This window comes from Triticum urartu, chromosome 1A (genome assembly GCF_056163025.1).
Source record: "Triticum urartu cultivar PI428250 chromosome 1A, HENAU_Tu73, whole genome shotgun sequence".
In the NCBI taxonomy this organism is placed as follows: domain Eukaryota; kingdom Viridiplantae; phylum Streptophyta; class Magnoliopsida; order Poales; family Poaceae; genus Triticum; species Triticum urartu.
In genome coordinates, this window is record NC_141873.1 from 114,426,282 (window position 1) to 114,447,804 (window position 21,523).

Consider the following 21,523-nt stretch of genomic DNA (forward strand, 5'->3'; position numbering starts at 1 on the left):
TGTTCGCCTCTTTTTCGCTCGCTTCTTGTTTTCTCGTGTGTTGGATTGCTTGCTTGTAATGACGGCTCAAGATAATACCAAATTGTGTGACTTTACTAATACCAACAACAATGATTTCGTTAGCACTCCGATTGCTCCTCTTACCGATACTGAATCTTGTGAAATTAATGCTGCTTTGTTGAATCTTGTCCTGAAAGATCAATTCACCGGCCTTCCTAGTGAAGATGCCGCTACCCATCTTAATAGATTCGTTGACTTGTGTGATATGCAAAAGAAGAAAGATGTGGACAATGATATTGTTAAATTGAAGCTATTTCCTTTTTCGCTTAGAGATCGTGCTAAAGCTTGGTTTTCGTCTTTGCCTAAAAATAGTAATGATTCTTGGAATAAGTGCAAAGATGCTTTTATCTCTAAATATTTTCCTCCCGCTAAGATCATCTCTCTTAGAAACGATATCATGAATTTTAAGCAACTTGATCATGAACATGCTGCACAAGCTTGGGAGAGGATGAACTTAATGATACGTAATTGCCCTACACATGGTTTGAATTTGTGGATGATTATACAAAATTTTTATGCTGGATTGAATTTTTCTTCTAGAAATCTTTTAGATTCGGCCTCGGGAGACACTTTTATGGAAATCACTTTAGGAGAAGCTACTAAACTCCTAGATAATATTATGGTTAATTATTCTCAATGGCACACTGAAAGATCTACTAATAAGAAAGTGCATGCAATAGAAGAAATTAATGTTTTGAGTGGAAAGATGGCTAATAAAAGTGTTTCTTCTGATCCTAATGATATGCCTTTGTCTGCTTTGATTGAGAATAATAATGAATCTATGGATGTGAATTTTGTTGGTAGGAATAATTTTGGTAACAACGCGTATAGAGGAAACTTTAATCCTAGGCCGTATCCTAGTAATTCCTCTAATACTTATGGTAATTCCTACAACAATTATTATGGAATTTTTAATAAGATGACCTATGAATTTGAGACTAGTGTTAAGGAGTTTATGAATCCGCAAAAGAATTTCAATGCTTTGCTTGAAGAAAAAATGCTTAAAGTTGATGAATTGGCTAGGAATGTTGATAGAATTTCTCTTGATGTTGATTCTTTGAAACTTAGATCTATTCCACCTAAGCATGATATCAATGAGTCTCTCAAGGCCATGAGAATTTCCATTGATGAGTGCAAAGAAAGAACCGCTAGGATGCGTACTAAGAAAGATTGTTTTGTGAAAGTGTGTTCTTCTTGTTTCTATGAAAATAAAGATGAAGATCTAAACGTTATTGATGTGTCCCCTATTAAATCTCTGTTTTTCAATATGAATCTTTATAATAATGGGACTGAATATGATCCACCTTTACCTAGAAGGCGTTCCAAAAATTCAGAGTTTTTAGATCTTGATGCAAAAATTGGTAAAAGTGGGATTGAAGAGATCAAAACCCTAGATATTAAGGAACCCACTATCTTGATTTAAAGTATTTTAATTATTATAATTGCTCTTTGATAGATTGTATTTCCTTGTTGCAATCCGTGCTAAATTCTCCACATGCTTATAGTCAAAATAAAGCCTTTACCGAACATATCGCTGATGCTTTGATGCAATCTTATGAAGAAAAACTTGAGTTGGAAGTTTCTATGCCTAGAAAACTTTATGATGAGTGGGAACCTACTATTAAAATTAAAATTAAAGATTATGAATGCTATGCTTTGTGTGATTTGGGTACTAGTGTTTCCACGATTCCAAAGACTTTGTGTGATTTGCTAGGTTTCCGTGATTTTGATGATTGCTCTTTAAACTTGCACCTTGCAGATTCCACCATTAAGAAACCTATGGGAAGAATTAATGATGTTTTTATTGTTGCAAATAGGAATTATGTGCCCATAGATTTTATTGTTCTTGATATAGATTGCAATCCTTCATGTCCTATTATTCTTGGTAGACCTTTCCTTAGAACGATTGGTACAATTATTGATATGAAGGAAGGGAATATTAGATTCCAATTTCCGTTAAGAAAAGGCATGTAACACTTCCCTAAAAAGAAAATAAAATTACCTTATGAATCTATTATGAGAGCCACTTATGGATTGCCTACCAAAGATGGGAATACCTAGATCTATATTTGCTTTTATGCCTAGCTAGGGGCGTTAAACGATAGCGCTTGTTGGGAGGCAACCCAATTTTATTTTTTATTCCTTGCTTTTTTCTCCTGGTTAGTAATAAATAATTTATCTAGCCTCTGTTTTGGTTGTGTTTTTTGTGTTTAATTAGTGTTTGTGCCAAGTAGAACCGTTGGGAAGACTTGGGGAAAGTCTTTTTGATCTTGCTGTAAAAAACAGAAACTTTAGCGCTCACGAGAATTGCTGCCATTTTTATTTGGAAAGTGATATTTAGTTCATTATTTTTGCAGATGATTAATAGATAAATTACTCACGTCTAGAAATTTATTTTAGAATTTTTGGGGTTCCAGAAGTTTGCGTTAGCTACATATTACTACAGACTGTTCTGTTTTTGACAGATTCTGTTTTTCGTGTGTTGTTTGCTTATTTTGATGAATCTATGGCTAGTAAAATAGTTTATAAACCATAGGTAAGTTGAAATACAGTAGGTTTAACACCAATATAAATAAAGAATGAGTTCATTACAGTACCTTGAAGTGGTGTTTTGTTTTCTTTCGCTAACGGAGCTCACGAGATTTTCTATTTTGAGTTTTGTGTTGTGAAGTTTTCAAGTTTTGGCTTAAGTTTTGATGGATTATGGAACAAGGAGTGGCAAGAGCCTAAGCTTTGGGATGCCCATGGCACCCTAAGGTAAAATTCAAGGACACCCAAAACCCTAAGCTTGGGGATGCCCCGGAAGGCATCCATTCTTTCGTCTTCGTCTATCAGTAACTTTACTTGGAGCTATATTTTTATTCACCACATGATATGTGTTTTGCTTGGAGCATCTTGCATTATTTGAGTCTTTATTTGTTAATTTTCCACAATCATCCTTGCTGTACACAACTTTTGAGAGAGACTCACATGATTTGAAAATTATTAGAATAATCTATGTGCTTCACTTATATCTTTTGAGCTATACAGTTTTTGCTCTAGTGCTTCACTTATATCTTTTAGAGCACGGTGGTGGATTTGTTTTATACAAACTATTGTTCTCTCATGCTTCACTTATATTATTTTTAGAGCCCTACAAAACATCGTGGTAATTTGCTTTAATTATGATAGGCATTCAAGATTAGTAAAAAATAAATTCTTATGAGTGTGTTGAATACTATGAGAAGTTTGATACTTGACAATTGTTTTGAGATATGAAGATGGTGATATTAGTCATGATAGTTGAGTAGTTGTGAATTTTAGGAATACTTGTGTTGAAGTTTGTGATTCCCGTAGCATGCACATATGGTGAACCGTTATGTGACAAAATCGGAGTATGATTTATTTATTGATTGTCTTCCTTATGAGTGGCGGTCGGGGACAAGCGATGGTATTTTCCTACCAATCTATCCCCCTAGGAGCATGCGCATAATACTTTGTTTCGATAACTAATAGATTTTTGCAATAATTATGTGAGTTCTTTATGACTAATGTTGAGTCCATGGCTTATACGCACTCTCACCCTTCCAACATTGCTAGCCTCTCTAATACCGCGCACTTTTCGCCGGTATCATACACCTACCATATACCTTCCTCAAAACAGCCACCATACCTACCTATCATGGCATTTCCATAGCCATTCCGAGATATATTGCCATGCAACTTTCCACCGTTCCGTTTACTATGACACGCTCCATCATTGTCATATTGCTTTGCATGATCATGTAGTTGACATTGTATTTGTGGCAAAGCCACCGTTCACAATTCTTTCATACATGTCACTCTTGATTCATTGCATATCCCGGTATACCGCCGGAGGCATTCACATAGAGTCATATTTTGTTCTAAGTATCGAGTTGTAATTGTTGAGTTGTAAGTAAGTAAAAGTGTGATGATCATCATTTTTAGAGCATTGTCCCAAGTGAGGAAAGGATGATGGAGAATATGATTCCCCCACAAGTCGGGATGAGACTTCGGACAAAAAAATGGAGAGGCCATAAAAAAAAGAAGAGAAAAGGCCTAAATAAAAAAAATGAGAGAAAAAGAGAGAAGGGACAATGCTACTATCCTTTTACCACACTTGTGCTTCAAAGTAGGACCATGATGTTCATGATAGAGAGTCTCCTATGATATCACTTTCATATACTAGTGGGGATTTTTCATTATAGAACTTGGCTTTTATATTCCAATGATGGGTTTCCTCAAAATGCCCTAGGTCTTCATGAGCAAGCGAGTTGGATGCACACCCACTTAGTTCCTTTTGTTGAGCTTTCATATACTTATAGCTCTAGTGCATCCGTTGCATGGCAATCCCTACTCACTCACATTGATATCTATTAATGGGCATCTCCATAGCCCGTTGATACGCCTATTTGATGCGAGACTATCTTCTCCTTTTTTGTCTTCTCCACAACCACCATTCTATTCCACATATAGTGCTATGTTCATGGCTCACGCTCATGTATTGCGTGAAGATTGAAAAAGTTTGAGAACACCGAAAGTATGAAACAATTGCTTGGCTTGTCATCGGGGTTGTGCATGATTTAAATACTTTGTGTGGTGAAGATAGAGCATAGCCAGACTATATAATTTTGTAGGGATAACTTTCTTTGGCCATGTTATTTTGAGAAGACATAATTGCTTAGTTAGTATGCTTGAAATATTATTATTTTTATGTCAATATTAAACTTTTGTCTTGAATCTTTCGGATCTGAATATTCATACCACAACTAAGAGAATCACATTGAAATTATGCCAAGTAGCATTCCACATCAAAAATTCTGTTTTTATCATTTACCTACTCGAGGACGAGCATGAATTAAGCTTGGGGATGCTTGATACGTCTCCAACGTATCTATAATTTTTGATTGTTCCATGCTATATTATATTCTGTTTTTGACATTATTGGGCTTTATTATACACTTTTATATTATTTTTGGGACTAACCTATTAACCGGAGGCCCAGCCCAGAATTGCTGTTTTTTTGCCTATTTCAGAGTTTCGCAGAAAAAGAATATCAAACGGAATGAAACCTTCGGGAACGTGATTTTTGGAACGAACGTAATCCAGAGGACTTGGACCATACGTCAAGAAAGCTACCAGGAAGGCACGAGGTAGGGGGCGCGCCTACCCCCCCAGGCGCGCCCTCCACCCTCGTGGGGCCCATGTTGCTCCGTAAAATTCTCCATAAAATCACAAATATTCCAAAATAATTCTCCGTAAAATGGGGGTATGGCTATATATCTCGAAATGGCTATGGAAATGCCATGATTGGTAGGTATGGTGGCTGTTTTGAGGAAGGTATATGGTGGGTGTATGATACCGGTGAAAAGTGTGCGGTATTAGAGAGGCTAGCAATGTTGGAAGGGTGAGAGTGCATATAATCCATGGACTCAACATTAGTCATAAAGAACTCACATAATTATTGCAAAAATCTATTAGTTATCGAAGCAAAGTATTACGCGCATGCTCCTAGGGGGATATATTGGTAGGAAAAGACCATCGCTCGTCCCCGACCGCCACTCATAAGGAAGACAATTAATAAATAAATCATGCTCCCATTTCGTCACATAACGGTTCACCATACGTGCATGCTAAGGGAATCACAAACTTCAACATAAGTATTCCTCAAATTCACAACTACTCAACTAGAATGACTCTAATATCACCATCTCCATATCTCAAAACAATTATCAAGTATCAAACTTCTCATAGTATTCAACACACTCATAAGATTTTTTTACTAATCTTGAATGCCTATCATAATTAAAGCAAATTACCACGCTGTTTTGCAGGACTCTCAAAATAATCTAAGTGAAGCATGAGAGAACAATAGTTTCTATAAAACAAATCCACCACCGTGCTCTAAAAGATATAAGTGAAGCACTAGAGCAAAAACTATATAACTCAAAAGATATAAGTGAAGCACATAGAGCATTCTAATAATTTTCAAATCATGTGAGTCTCTCTCAAAAGGTGTGTACAACAATTATGATTGTGGCAAACTAACAAATAAAGACTCAAATCATACAAGACACTCCAAGCAAAACACATATCATGTGGTGAATAAAAATATAGCTCCAAGTAAAGTTACCGATAGACGAAGACGAAAGAGGGGATGCCTTCCGGGGCATCCCCAAGCTTAGGCTTTTGGGTGTCCTTGAATTTTACCTTGGGGTGCCATGGGAATCCCCAAGATTAGGCTTTTGCCACTCCTTGTTCCATAATCCATCAAAACTTAACCCAAAACTTGAAAACTTCACAACACAAAACTCAAAATAGAAAATCTCGTGAGCTCCGTTAGCGAAAGAAAACAAAACACCACTTCAAGGTACTGTAATGAACTCATTAATTATTTATATTGGTGGTAAACCTACTGTATTCCAACCTCTCTATGGTTTATAAACTATTTTACTAGCCATAGATTCATCAAAATAAGCAAACAACACACGAAAAACAGAATCTGTCACAAACAGAACAGTCTGTAGTAATATGTAGCTAACGCAAACTTCTGGAACCCCAAAAGTTCTAAAATAAATTGCTGGACGTGAGAAATTTATCTATTAATCATCTTCAAAAAGAATTAACTAAATATCACTTTCCAAATAAAAATGGCAGCAATTCTCGTGAGCGCTAAAGTTTCTGTTTTTTTACAGCAAGATCAAAAAGACTTTCCCCAAGTCTTCCCAACGGTTCTACTTGGCACAAACACTAATTAAACACAAAAAACACAACCAAAACAGATGATAGATAAATTATTTATTACTAACCAGGAGCAAAAAGCAAGGAATAAAAATAAAATTTGGTTGCCTCCCAACAAGCGCTATCGTTTAACGCCCCTAGCTAGGCATAAAAGCAAAGATAGATCTAGGTATCGCCATAATAATAGGATAGATCATTAAAACTCATTTCATATTCTCTACATTCAGCAGCAAGTTTTCTTTGAGGCAAGCAAAAGTAATCAAAAGTGCTAAATTTAATGGGACAAAAGTTCCCAAGATCAACTTTAGGAGGTATAGGTTCCTCCTTCGGCCCTTCATATTGCACAACCAATTCATCATTATAAGCATTCTTTTGACAAAATTTTGTGAGCCTATACTTGAGAGAATATCCTAGCTCATTATTTCGAATAGCCAAATCATTATTAAGTTCAGAAATTCTATCAACTAGAACATTGGTAGGAACCCTCTTTCTAAGATTTTCATTGAAAGCAACATAGTCTAGAGATTGAAAACGCATTATTTCTTCTTGATCAAAGAGAATAGCCTCTATGGGAGGACTGCCAGTGTCCACCCTATAATGCGTAAAGATTTCTTTGGCCTCTTTTATTATAAATCTAAACTCATGAGCCAAAAAGATAGTAGCGGTACGCTTAACAGAAGAATGCTCAATATTAGAAAATTCTAGTAAAATCCTTTGTATGCAAGGATGCATGTGCATAAATTGTCTTTCAAGTTCAACTACAAGCATGGCGATAGCGTCCGCAAGACTACTAGTTCTATGAAGAACAGAACTACCCATAGAAGGCAAAGCACCGGTACAAGTAAAGAAATCTTGGATAACTCCTTTTCCAATAATATTACCACTACCAATTCAGAATTTTTTTGTATGTAAGATAGGGGGTTCTTCAGCAGGAGCATCAAAATTTTCCATGATATTATTATTGTCCATATCAACAATAATTTCCCCAATTTCAGACATAACGACAGAAAGTGCAAGGGGCAAAAAGAAGGAGGAAGGAGAACGGAAAGAGAGGGCGAATAAAACGGCAAGGGTGAAGTGGGGGAGAGGAAAACGAGAGGCAAATGGCAAATAATGTAATGCGGGAGTTAAGGGTTTGTGATGGGTACTTGGTATGTTGACTTTTGCGTAGACTCCCCGGCAACGGCGCCAGAAATCCTTCTTGCTACCTCTTGAGCACTGCGTTGGTTTTCCCTTGAAGAGGAAAGGGTGATGCAACAAAGTAGCGTAAGTATTTCCCTCAGTTTTTGAGAACCAAGGTATCAATCCAGTAGGAGGCCACGCACGAGTCCCTCGCACCTACACAAACAAATAAAATCCTCGCAACCAACGCAATAAAGGGGTTGTCAATCCCTTCACGGTCACTTACGAAAGTGAGATCTGATAGATATGATAAGATAATATTTTTGGTATTTTTATGATAAAGATGCAAAGTAAATAAAGTGAAATAAAAACGGCACCAGAAATAGCTTGTTAATGGGAGATTAATATGATGGAAAATAGACCCGGGGGCCCTAGGTTTCACTAGTGGCTTCTCTCGAGAGCATATGTATTATAGTGGGTAAACAAATTACTGTTGAGCAATTGACAGAATTGAGCATAGTTATGAGAATATCTAGGTATGATCATGTATATAGGCATCACATCTGAGACAAGTAGACCGACTCCTGCCTGCATCTACTACTATTACTCCACACATCGACCGCTATCCAGCATGCATCTAGAGTATTAAGTTCAAAAGAACAGAGTAACGCTTTAAGTAAAATGACATGATGTAGAGGGATAAACTCATGCAATATGATATAAACCCCATCTTGTTATCCTCGATGGCAACAATACAATACGTGCCTTGCTGCCCCTACTGTCACTGGGAAAGGACACCGCAAGATTGAACCCAAAGCTAAGCACTTCTCCCATTGCAAGAAAGATCAATCTAGTAGGCAAACCAAACTGATAATTCGAAGAGACTTGCAAAGATAACCAATCATACATAAAAGAATTCAGAGAAGATTCAAATATTATTCATAGATCAATTTGATCATAAACCCACAATTCATCAGTCTCAACAAACACACCGCAAAAGAAGATTACATCGAATAGATCTCCATGAGAATCATGGAGAACTTTGTATTGAGATCCAAAGAGAGAGAAGAAGCCATCTAGCTAATAACTATGGACCCGAAGGTCTAAGGTAAACTACTCACACATCATCAGAGAGGCTATGGTGTTGATGTAGAAGCCCTCCGTGATTGATGCCCCCTCCGGCGGAGCTCCAGAAAAGGCCCCAAGATGGGATCTCACGGGTACAGAAGGTTGCGGCGGTGGAATTAGGTTTTTTGCTCCATATCTGGTAGTTTGGGGGTACGTAGGTATATATAGGAGGAAGAAGTACGTCGGTGGAGCAACATGGGCCCCACGAGGGTGGAGGGCGCGCCTGGGGGGGGGGGGGTAGGCGCGCCCCCTACCTCGTGCCTTCCTGGTAGCTTTCTTGACGTAGGGTCCAAGTCCTCTGGATCACGTTCGTTCCAAAAATCACGTTCCCAAAGGTTTCATTCCGTATGGACTCTGTTTTATATTCTTTTTCTGCGAAACTCTGAAATAGGCAAAAAACAACAATTCTGGGTCGGGCCTTCGATTAATAGGTTAGTCCCAAAAATAATATAAAAGTGTATAATAAATCCCAATAATGTCCAAAACAGAATATAATATAGCATGGAACAATAAAAAATTATAGATACGTTGGAGACGTATCACTTAGCATACTGATCGTTCAGTTTTATTGCTATTGCTTTCTTCATGTCAAATACATATTCCTTTTACTATGAGATTATGCAACTCCCGGATACCGAAGGAATGCCTTGTGTGCTATCAAACATTACAATGTAACTGGGTGATTATAAAGATGCTCTACAGGTATCTCTGAAGGTGTTTGTTGAGTTGGTATAGATCGATATTAGGATTTGTCACTCCAAGTATCGGATAGGTATCTCTGGGCCCTCTCGGTAATACACATCATAAGCTTGCAAGCAAATGACTAAGGAGTTAGTCATGAGGTGATGTATTACATAACGAGTAAAGAGACTTGCCGGTAACGAGATTGAACTAGGTATGAAGATACCGACAATCGAATCTCGGGCAAGTAACATACCCATGGACAAAGGGAATTGCGTATGTTGTCATAACGGTTCAACCGATAAAGATCTTCGTAGAATATGTAGGAGTCAATATGAGCATCCAGGTTCCACTATTGGTTATTGGCCAGAGAGGTGTCTCGGTCATGTCTACATAGTTCTCGAACCCGTAGGGTCCGCACGCTTAACGTTCGATGACGGTATTATACTATATGAGTTATGATTTGGTGACCGCATGTTGTTCGGAATCCCGGATGAGATCACAGACATGACAAGGAGTCTCAAAATGGTCAAGAGGTAATGATTGATATATAGGACGATAGTATTCGGACACCGAAAGTGTTCCGGATTGTATCGGGTATTTATCGGAGTACCGGAGGGGTTACCGGAACCCCCGGGGGGAATATACGGGCCATATAGGCCATGAGAGGGGAGCACACCAGCCCACAAGGGGTGGCACGCCCCCCTATGGCAGGAGGCCGAATTGGGAGAAGGAAAAAGGGGGTTCGCCCCCCTTTCCTTTCTCTCTCCCCCCTCCCTTTCTTCTTCGGTGAAAGAAGGCAGGGGGCGCCACTTGGGGAAACACAAAGTAGGATTCGGATCCTACTTGGGGCGCACCCTGGCTGCCTCCCCTCTCCCTCCCACACACACACACACACACATATGTGTGGGGGCGCGCCCCTAGCACACCACAGACAATTGTTAGCTGTGTGCGGTGCCCCCATCCATCGTTTACTCCCACGGTCATATCTTCGTAGTGCTTAGGCGAAGCCCTGCAAGGATCACTTCACCATCACCGTCACCACATCGTTGTGCTGACGGAACTCATCTACTACCTCGACGTCTTGCTGGATCAAGAAGGCGAGGGACGTCACCGAGTTGAACGTGTGCAGAACTCGGAGGTGCCGTACGTTCGGTACTTGATCGGTCGTAGCTAGAAGAAGTACGACGACATCAACCGCGTTGTCAAACACTTCCGTTTACGGTCTACGAGGGTACACAGACTCACTCTTCCCCTCGTTGCTATGCATATCCATGGATAGATCATTGTGTGTGCGTATAATTTTTTTTGTTTTCCATGCAACGTTTCCCAATGGTGGCATCATGAGCCATGTCTATGCGTAGATGATATGCACGAGTAGAACACAAAGAGTTGTGGGCGGTGATAGTCATACTACTTACCACCAACCTCTTATTTTGATTAGGTGGTATTGTGGGCTGAAGCGGTCCGGACCAACCTTACATGTCCACGCACATGAGACCGGTTCCACCGACAGACATGCAACTAGTTTTGCATAAATGTGGCTGGCGGGTGTCTGTTTCTTCTACTTCGGTCCTTGAAGAAGGTTAAAACAGCAATCTTGACGAAACACCGTTGTGGTTTTGATGTGTAGGTAAGAACGGTTCTTGCTAGAAGCCCGTACCAGCCATGTACAACTTGCAACAACAAAGTAGAGGACATCTAACTTGTTTTTGCAGGGCATGTTGTGATGTGATATGGTCAATACATGATGTGATATACGTTATTGTATGAGATGATCATGTTTCGTAAAAGTTATCGGCAACCGGCAGGAGCCTTATGGTTTTCTCTTCATTGTATGAAAGGCAAACGCCATGTAATTGTTTTACTTTATCAGTATGCGTTAGTGATAGTTGTAGAAGCAATAGTTGGTGAGACGACCACGACGCAACGATGAAGATCAAGGTGTCGAGCCGGTGACAATGGAGATCATGACGATGCTTTGGAGATGGAGATCAAAAGCACAAGATGATGATGGCCATATCATGTCACATATTTTGATTGCATGTGATGTTTATCTTTTATGCATCTTATTTTGCTTAGTACGGTGGTAGCACTATAAGATGACCCCTTAACTAAATTTCAAGGTATAAGTGTTCTCCCTGAGTATGCACTATTGCGACAGTTCATCATGTTGAGACATGATACATCTCCGTCGTATCTATAATATTTGATTGTTTCATGCCAATATTATACAAGTCTTACATACTTTTGGCAACTTTTATATGATTTATTGGACTAACCTATTGATCCAGTCCCAAGTGCCAGTTCCTGTTTTCTGCATGTTTTTTGTATCACAGAGTATCCATATCAAACGAAGTCCAAATGCAATGAAATTTTATGGAGAATTATTTTGGAATATTTCTGATTTTTGGGAGTTGGAATCACCGCAAACGGAGGCCCACATAGGGCACAATACACCAGGGCGCGCCAGAGGCCCCTGGCGCGTGGTGGTGGGTTGTGCCCACCTCGTACATCGGTTGGACCTATACTTCGGGCACAAGGAAGCTTATATCCAAAAAAAATCGTGTTAAAATCTCAGCGCAATCGGAGTTACGGATCTCCGGGAATATAAGAAATGGTTTTCGACCAGATCTGGGAACGCAAAACAGAAGAGAACAGAGAGGGAGATCCAATCTCAGAGGGGCTCTCGCCCCTCTTGTGCCATGGGAGCCAAGGACCAGAGGGGAAATCCTTCTCCCACCTAGGGAGGAGGCCAAGGAAGAAGAAGAAGAAGTAGGGGGGCTCTCTCTCCCTCGCTTCCGGTGGCGCCAGAGTGCCACCGGGGCAACGATCGGGACGACGATCTACATCAAGAATCTTGCTACCGTCATCACCAACTCTCTCCCCCTCTTTGCAGCGGTGTAACATCTCTTCTCCCCATTGTAATCTCTACTTAAACATGGTGCTCAACTCCATATATTATTTCCCAATGATCTATGGTTATCCTATGATGTTTGAGTAGATCCGTTTTGTCATGTGGGTTAATCATGATCTCGGTTGGTATGATTGTATATTTTATTTATGGTGCTGTCCTAAGGTGCCCTCCGTCTCGCGCAAATGTGAGGGTCCCTCGCTGTAGGGTGTTGCAATATGTTCATGGTTTGCTTATTGTCAGTGTTGCGAGAGTGACAAAAACTTAAACACGAATAGGTGGGCTATGGCGTATGGGAGTAAAGAGGACTTGATACTTAATGCTATGGTTGGGTTTCACGACTTTAATGATCTTTAGTAGTTGCGGATGCTTGCTAGAGTTCCAATCATAAGTGCATATGATCCAAGTAGATAAAGTATGTGAGCTCATGCCTCTCCCTCATATAAAATTGCAAGAATGATTACCGGTACTTGTTATCAATTGCCTAGGGACAAATGACTTTCTTATTGACAAAAGCTTTCCACTTTTATTACCTTACAATTTATTCGTAGTTTTATTCCCGCAAAGTACTCATAGATTTATTCGTACAAAATAGTTTCATACTTGTTTCCGGTAAAGCAAACGTCAAGCGTGCGTAGAGTTGTATCGGTGGCCGATAGAACTTGGGGGAATATTTGTTTTACCTTTAGCTCCTCGTTGGGTTTGACACTCTTATTTATCAAAAAAAGGCTACAAATGATCCCCTATACTTGTGGGTTATCAAGACCTTTTTCTGGCGCCGTTGCCAGGGAGCCATAGCGTGGGGTGAATATTCTCGTGTGTGCTTGTTTGCTTTATCACTAAGTAGTTTTTATTTCTTGTTCTAAGTTGTTCTCTATCTTTAGTTATGGATATGGAACACAAAACACCAAAAAATTAGTGGTACTTGCTACTCATGGAGATGGGGAACCTCCTAAAACCCTCGATGCTCGTTATGTGAAAATATTATGCACTACTTTGATAATCCTGAGAAAACCCCATTCAACTTGATAATGGGAGTAACGTTGGATCAACGTGAATACTTTAATGATTATCGCTTGACTCATAAAGGGAAATTGTTATGGGATCAAATTCATATGTTGCATTGGTATGCTTGGGATTTATGCCAGAGATATGATTATACTTGTTGCTCTAGGATGAATGCTCCACATCTTCCCTTTTCATGTGAATTTAATGATAATGAAACCTTGGCTTCTTATGCTAATGGTATATATGATTACTATGATGTGGAACGAATAGAAGAATTTGTTGCTTTCAAGGGTGCATGTGAAATTGAATCTTTGTTTAAATTTTTTGAAGATTTTGATGATTCAGTTTATAGACCTGAAAATCTTGCTATCCTTAAATATTGCTATGATAATTATAAATACAATTCCGATATTGATGCATTTATTGAGAAAGTCTCCGCTGTGCAAGAAGAGACTAATATTTTGCAGGAGTCTATGGAAGAAGGAATTGATGAAACTGTGAGCTCATTGGATGAAAAAGATGATGAGGAGAGAGAAGAACAAGCGAAGGAAGACCGGATTGATCACCCGTGCTTGCCTTCTAATGAGAGTAACCCTCCAACTCATACATTGTTTAATGCTCCTTCGTTCTTATCAAACGATTAATGCCATGATAATTTCTATGATCCCGTTGATTCGTTTGAAATATCCCTTTTTGATGATGCCTGTTATGCTTGTGGCCATGATGCCAATTTAAATTATGCTTATGGCGATGAACTTGCTATTGTTCCTTATGTTAAACATGAAATTGTTGCTACTGCGCCCACACATGATAGTCCTATTATCTTTTTGAATTCTCCCAACTACACTATATCAGATAAGTTTGCTCTTGTTAAGGATTATATTGATGGGTTGCATTCTACCATTACACATGATGATTTTAATGAATATAATATGCATGTGCTTTCTTCTCCTACTTGCAATTATTATGAGAGAGGAACTATATCTCCACCTCTCTATGTTTCCAACACGATAAAGTTGCAAGAAACTGCTTATGCTATGTATTGGCCTTTACTTGATGTGCATGAATTGTTCCTATATGACATGCCGATGCATAGGAAGAGAGTTAGACTTCGTCATTGCTTGATATATGTTGCTTTGTGCTCACTACTAAATGCCAAATCATTGTTAATTCAAATTGGCTTTGATATACCTTGGGATCCGGGTGGATCCATTACTTGAGCACTTTATGCCTAGCTTTATGGCTTTAAAGAAAGCGTTGCCAGGGAGACAACCCGGAAGTTTTAGAGAGTCATTTATTTCTGTTGAGTGATTTTATATAGTTTAAAGACAAAAAAATATAGAGGGGAACTTAAAACTTCACAAAAAGAAAAGTGAAAGTGAGATAGACGAGCATTGTGAAAGTGGGGGACGTCCTTGAACTTTGTTCATGCTCAAGGAAACTTTGCGAATCTTAATTATAGAAAATTTAAAAAATAATAATAATCCCCTTGTACAATTCCATTGTATTATAAAAATAATGTGCCAAGATTTGCCTTTAGGATGTTTACCTTGCTTGTTGGTTTGTGCGGTGCAAAACAGAAACTTTGGCTGTAGTGCGCGATTTTACATTTTTACTGGAACGTCAAACGGTTCTGAAACTTTTTGCACTATCTTTCTATACAAAATGTTTATTTTTCAGAATTTTTGGAGTACCAGAAGTATGGTTAATGTTCAGATTACTACAGACTGTCCTGTTTAAGACCGATTCTGTTTTTGATGCATTGTTTTGCTCGTTTTGATGAAACCATCAATTTTTATCGGTGGTATAAGCCATGAAAAGGTTATATTACAGTAGCTACAATGCAAAAACAAAATATGAATTGGTTTGCAACAGTACTTAGAGTAGTGATTTGCTTTATTATACTAACGGATCTTACCGAGTTTCCTGTTGAGTTTTGTGTGGATAAGGTGATCAAAGATCGAGGAGGTCTCGATATGAGGAGAACAAGGAGAGGCAAGAGCTCAAGCTTGGGTATTCCCAAGGCACCCCAAGTAAATATTCAAGGATACTCAAGCGTCTAAGCTTGGGGATGCCCCGGAAGGCATCCTGTCAGTGTCAAAACCGGCGGATCTCGGGTAGGGGGTCCTGAACTGTGCGTCTAAGGCGGATGGTAACAGGAGGCAGGGGACACGATGTTTTACCCAGGTTCGGGCCCTCTTGATGGAGGTAAAACCCTACGTCCTGCTTGATTTATTCTTGATGATATGAGTATTACAAGAGTTGATCTACCACGATATCGGAGAGGCTAAACCCTAGAAGCTAGCCTATGGTATGATTGTATGTCGTCCTACGGACTAAAACCCTCCGGTTTATATAGACACCGGAGGGGGCTAGGGTTACACAAGGTCGATTACAAAGGAGGAGATATACATATCCGTATTGCCTAGCTTGCCTTCCACGCCAAGTAGAGTCCTATCCGGACACGAGACGAAGTCTTCAATCTTGTATCTTCATAGTCCAACAGTCCGGCCAAAGGATATAGTCCGGCTGTCCGGATACCCCCTAATCCAGGACTCCCTCAGTAGCCCCTAAACCAGGCTTCAATGACGATGAGTCCGGCGCGCAGTGTTGTCTTCGGCATCGCAAGGCGGGTTCCTCCTCCGAATACACCACGGAAAAATTTGAATACAAGGATAGTGTCCGACCCTGCAAAATAAGTTCCACATACCACCGTAGAGAGAATAATATTTCCACAAATCTAATCTGCTGAGACGTTTTGGCAATATGACATTATGCCATGCCCCGGTGATTATTCGAACCGTTTCCTTTAACCAGCCCGCACATAACGCGAGGCAGTTTCTTGACACGTCTTGTTAAAGCAGAGATCGTGTCCCCCTTATTACGGGATTCTCATCAATACGGGCGTGGGTAACCCAACCGCGCCATCAATTACGGCACTTGGGGGATAAGAGAGTTTTACCAGGCTAGTGGGGCGCATAGTTTTGGCCGCCCTTATAAGGGGATAAGGTTTAACCTTTCTCTACCCATGCCTTCTTCCTCCTTGCTCATCCATTCTTGCGCACTCAAGCTCCAACGCCCAAGTCTACATCCTTCCCCTCAACCTTGTCCAAACATGTCCGGAGCGGGAGGCAAATGGATGGCTTCCTCCGTTACGGAGGGACACATCAAGAAGCTGCGCGGAGCCTGATACTTAGCGGCGAATATCGCGCATCGGCTACCCGCTGCGGGGCAGATCGTCCCCACCCCGAAACCTCACGAGAGGGTAGTCTTCCTCCACCACTTACTCCGCGGACTAGGGTTTCCCCTCCATCCATTCTTTTGTGGTCTTATGTTCTACTACGGGCTGGACTTTCATGATCTAGACCCAAACTTCATCCTCAACATTTCGGCGTTCATCGTCGTGTGTGAGGCTTTCCTCCGCATCCGGCCCCACTTCGGCCTGTGGCTGAAGACCTTCAATATCAAGCCGAAGGTGGTGGGAGGCCAACAAGCAGAATGCGGCGGAGCCATGGTGGGCAAGATGCCCAATATTATATGGCTTGAAGGCTCCTTCACGGAGACCATAAAGGGGTGGCAATCGGCGTGGTTCTACATCACCGAGCCGCGCGACACCAACTGGGTGGCTGCCCCTGAGTTTCGATCCGAAATCCCCACGCGGCTCACCTCCTGGAAAGAGAAGGGCCTATCCTGGTGTTCATTGGTGGAGCTGAATGGACTCTAGAAATGTATCCGAAATATGGCAAGCAAGAAGCTCAAGCTTGTCAACATAGTCCAGGTCATGCTCTTCCGCCGGATCCTCCCGTGTCAACAACGGGATTTCAACTTGTGGGAGTTCGACCCGGCCCAACACCATACTCTGAGCGAGCTCTTTGACACGACGCACAAGGACGTCTGGAGGGTGCTGTTCAAGGGTGCTGAGGTCCCTCCCTCTCTCACCGAGGACCGCGGGCTAAGCGCGAAGCGCCTAGCGCATTCGGTGAGTTCTATACATCCGCTAGGATATTTATTTATCCTAGCTTAACCATGTGCGGGGTCTGAGCTCCATGCCTTTGACAGGACTGGGTGGAGACGTCGGGGCAGATTAACTATCCGGCCCCTCTGCCTGGAGACACTGCGGACGCTCTCTTGACGGAGATGCTGACTCCGGCTCCTTACAAGGTGCCGGAGAAGACCAAGAAGGCCAAGGGAACCCGAAAGAGTTCCCGACGCCAGGTGGTATCGGACTCATCATCCGATAACTCCGCGACGCACTCCTCCCCCGAAGACGAGGAAGATGAAGATGCTCCCCCTCTAGTCGGGGGAGACAAGAAAAGGAAGGCCGCCCCAACGGAGGGGGCCAAAAGGTCCAAGAAGGGAAGGACTCTCCTTCCGGACTACTCTAGCACCGCCGCCGAAGGCGAAGACGAGTGGTTGCTCAGGGCCAAGCCCCTGGCGAAGTGCTACGTCTTGAGCTTGCGTTGGTTTTCCCCGAAGAGGAAGGGATGATGCAGCAGAGTAGCGTAAGTATTTCCCTCAGTTTTTGAGAACCAAGGTATCAATCCAGTAGGGGGCCACGCTCAAGTCCCTCGTATCTGCACAAAACGATAGCTACTCGCAACCAACGCGATTAGGGGTTGTCAATACCTTCACGGTCACTTACGAGAGTGAGATCTGATAGATATAATATTTTTGGTATAAAGATGGAAAGTAAAAAGTAAAGGCAAAGTAAAAAGCAAAGAAAGATTAAAGTGATGGAGATTGATATGATGAGAATAGACCCGGGGCCATCTCAAGAGCATAAGTATTCTACGGTGGGTGAACAAATTACTGTTGAGCAATTGACATAATTGAGCATAATTATGAGAATATCTAGGCATGATCATGTATATAGGCATCACGTCCGAGACAAGTAGACCGAAACGATTCTGCATCTACTACTATTACTCCACTCATCGACCGCTATCCAGCATGCATCTAGAGTATTAAGTTAGAAACAGAGTAACGCCTTAAGCAAGATGACATGATGTAGAGAGATAAATTCATGCAATATGAAATAAACCCTATCTTGTTATCCTCGATGGCAACGATGCAATACGTGCCTTGCTGCCCCTTCTGTCACTGGGAAAGGACACCGCAAGATCGAACCCAAAGCTAAGCACTTCTCCCATGGCAAGAACTACCAATCTAGTTGGCCAAACCAAACGGATAATTCAAAGAGACTTGCAAAGATAACCAATCATACATAAAAGAATTCAGAGAAGATTCAAATATTATTCATAGATAGACTTGATCATAAACCAACAATTCATCGGTCTCAACAAACACACCGCAAAAAGAAGATTACATCGAATAGATCTCCACAAGAGAGGGGGAGAACTTTGTATTGAGATCCAAAAAGAGAGAAGAAGCCATCTAGCTACTAACTATGGACTCGAAGGTCTAAGGTAAACTACTGACACTTCATCGGAGAGGCTATGGTGATGTAGAAGCCCTCCGTGATGACGGCCCTCTTCCGGCGGAGCTCCGGGATAGGCCCCAAGATGGGATCTCGTGGATACAGAAAGTTGCGGCGATAGAATTAGGTTTTTGGCTCCGTATCTGGTCGTTTGGGGTACGTATGTATATATAGGAGGAAGAAGTACGTCGGTGGAGCATCGAGGGGCCCACGAGGTAGGGGGGCGCGCCCTAGGGGGGCCCACCCTCGTGACCGCCTCTCTGATGCCTTGGCGTAGGGTCCAAGTCTCCTGGATCACGTTCGGTGAGAAAATCACGTTCCCGAAGGTTTTATTCCATTTGGACTCCGTATGATATTCCGTTTCTTCGAAACACTGAAATAGGCAAAAAACATCAATTCTGGGCTGGGCCTCCGGTTAATAGGTTAGTCCCAAAAATAATATAGAAGTGGAAAATAAAGCCCAATATAGTCCAAAACAATAGATAATATAGCATGAAGCAATCAAAAATTATAGATACGTTGGAGACGTATCAGGCATGCCCAAGCTTAATTCCTGCTCGTCCTCGAGTAGGTAAATGATAAAAAGAGAATTTTTGATGCGGAGTGCTACTTGGCATAATTTCAATGCAAATCTTCTTAATTGTGATATGAATATTCAGATTCGAAATATTCAAGACAAAAGTTTATATTGACATAAAAATAATAATACTTCAAGCATACTAACAAAGCAATTATGTCTTCTCAAAATAACATGGCCAAAGAAAGTTATCCCTACAAAATCATATAGTCTGGCTATGCTCTATCTTCACCACACAAATTATTTAAATCATGCACAACCCCGATGACAAGCCAAGCAATTGTTTCATACTCTAACTTTTTCAAAACTTTTTCAATCTTCACGCAATACATGAGCGTGAGCCATGGATATAGCACTATAGGTGGAATAGAATTGTGGTTGTGGAGAAGACAAAAAGGAGAAGATAGTCTCACATTAACTAGGCGTATCAACGGGCTATGGAGATGCCCATCAATAGATATCAATGTGAGTGAGTAGGGATTGCCATGCAACGGATGCACTAGAGCTATAAGTGTAAGAAAGCTCAAAAAGAAACTAAGTGGGTGTGCATCCAACTTGCTTGCTCATGAAGACCTAGGGCAATTTTAGGAAGCCCATCATTGGAATATACAAGCCAAGTTCTATAATGAAAAATTCCCACTAGTATATGAAAGTGATAACATGAGAGACTCTCTACTATGAAGATCATGGTGCTACTTTGAAGCATAAGTGTGGTAAAAGGATAGTAACATTGTCCCTTCTCTCTTTTTCTCTCATTTTTTTATTTGGGCCTTTTCTCTTTTTTATGGCCTCTTTTTTTATTTGGGCTTCTTTGGCCTCTTTTATTTATTGTTTTATTTTTCGTCCGGAGTCTCATCCTGACTTATGGGGGAATCATAGTCTCCATCATTCTTTCCTCACTTGGGACAATGCTCTAATAATGATGATCATCACACTTTTATTTTTCTTACAACTCAATACTTAGAACAAAATATGACTCTATATGAATGCTTCCGGCGGTGTACCGGGATATGCAATATGACAATGATGAATGTGTCATGATAAACGGAACGGTGGAAAGTTGCATGACAATATATCTTGGAATGGCTATGGAAATGCCATAATAGGTAGGTATGGTGGCTTTTTTGAGGAAGGTATATGGTGGGTGTATGATACCGGCGAAAAGTGCGCGGTATTAGAGAGGCTAGCAAAGGTGGAAGGGTGAGAGTGCGTATAATCCATGGCCTCAACATTAGTCATAAAGAACTCATATACTATTGAAAAAATCTAGAAGTTATCAAAGCAAAGTATTACGTGCATGCTCCTAGGGGGATAGATTGGTAGGAAAAGACCATCGCTCGTCCCCGACCGCCATTCATAAGGAAGACAATCAATAAATAAATCATGCTCCGACTTCATCACATAACGGTTCACCATACGTGCATGCTACGGGAATCACAAACTTTAACACAAGTATTCTTTAAATTCACAACTACTCAACTAGCATGACTTTAATATTATCACCTCCATATCTCAAAACAATTATCATGTTTCAATCTTTTCTTAGTATTCAACACACTCAAAAGAAAGTTTCACAAATCTGGAATACCAAGCATATTATTATTAAGCAAATTACCATGCTATTAAGGGACTCTCAAAATAATTTAAGTGAAGCATGAGAGATCAATAGTTTCTTTAAAACAAATCCACCACCGTGCTGTAAAAGATCTAAGTGAAGCACATAGAGCAAAATTATAACGCTCAAAAGATATAAGTGAAGCACACAGAGGAAAACTACTTAGCTCAAAAGATATAAGTGAAGCACATAGAGTATTCTATCAAATTTTAATTAATGCATGGCTCTCTCAAAATGTGT